The 311-nt window shown below is 30.9% G+C and overlaps 1 protein-coding gene across 6 annotated transcripts in view; it reads right to left on the bottom strand.

The window, feature by feature from the left end:
* LOC116846064 (elongation factor 1-alpha) overlaps window positions 1–311 on the bottom strand; it is a 13,076-nt gene that overhangs the window by 2,204 nt on the left and 10,561 nt on the right. The gene's annotated exons all lie outside the window — the stretch shown is intronic.

Raw genomic sequence — 311 nt, 5'->3', positions numbered from 1 at the left:
CTCAATTTATAATAAATGTTCAAAAATTCCTCCATTTGCTTCAACACAAAGATGACATCGTCGAAACATTGATTGTCTCACACGCTCGAAGACTGCAGGAATATTCTGAACCTGATATGCTGCAGCACTAATTCGGGCTACCAATTCTACTTCTGTTTCAATAAATGGTGTCTCATAAATGAGTTTTCATATGCCCTCATAAAAAAGTCAAGCGAAGATAAATCTGGTTCTTTTGTTCATTGTTTTTTGATGATTAAAATATATGTGTAATTGAAATAAATTTAATTTTTCCACTTATATGTTTATTTTTA

This window comes from Odontomachus brunneus, unplaced genomic scaffold (genome assembly GCF_010583005.1).
Source record: "Odontomachus brunneus isolate Ranch 3 - 2012 unplaced genomic scaffold, Obru_v1 Obru_scaffold_001, whole genome shotgun sequence".
In the NCBI taxonomy this organism is placed as follows: Eukaryota; Metazoa; Arthropoda; class Insecta; order Hymenoptera; family Formicidae; genus Odontomachus; species Odontomachus brunneus.
Note: the sequence above shows the minus strand (reverse complement) of the source record. Positions and strands in the feature narration are given on the sequence as shown.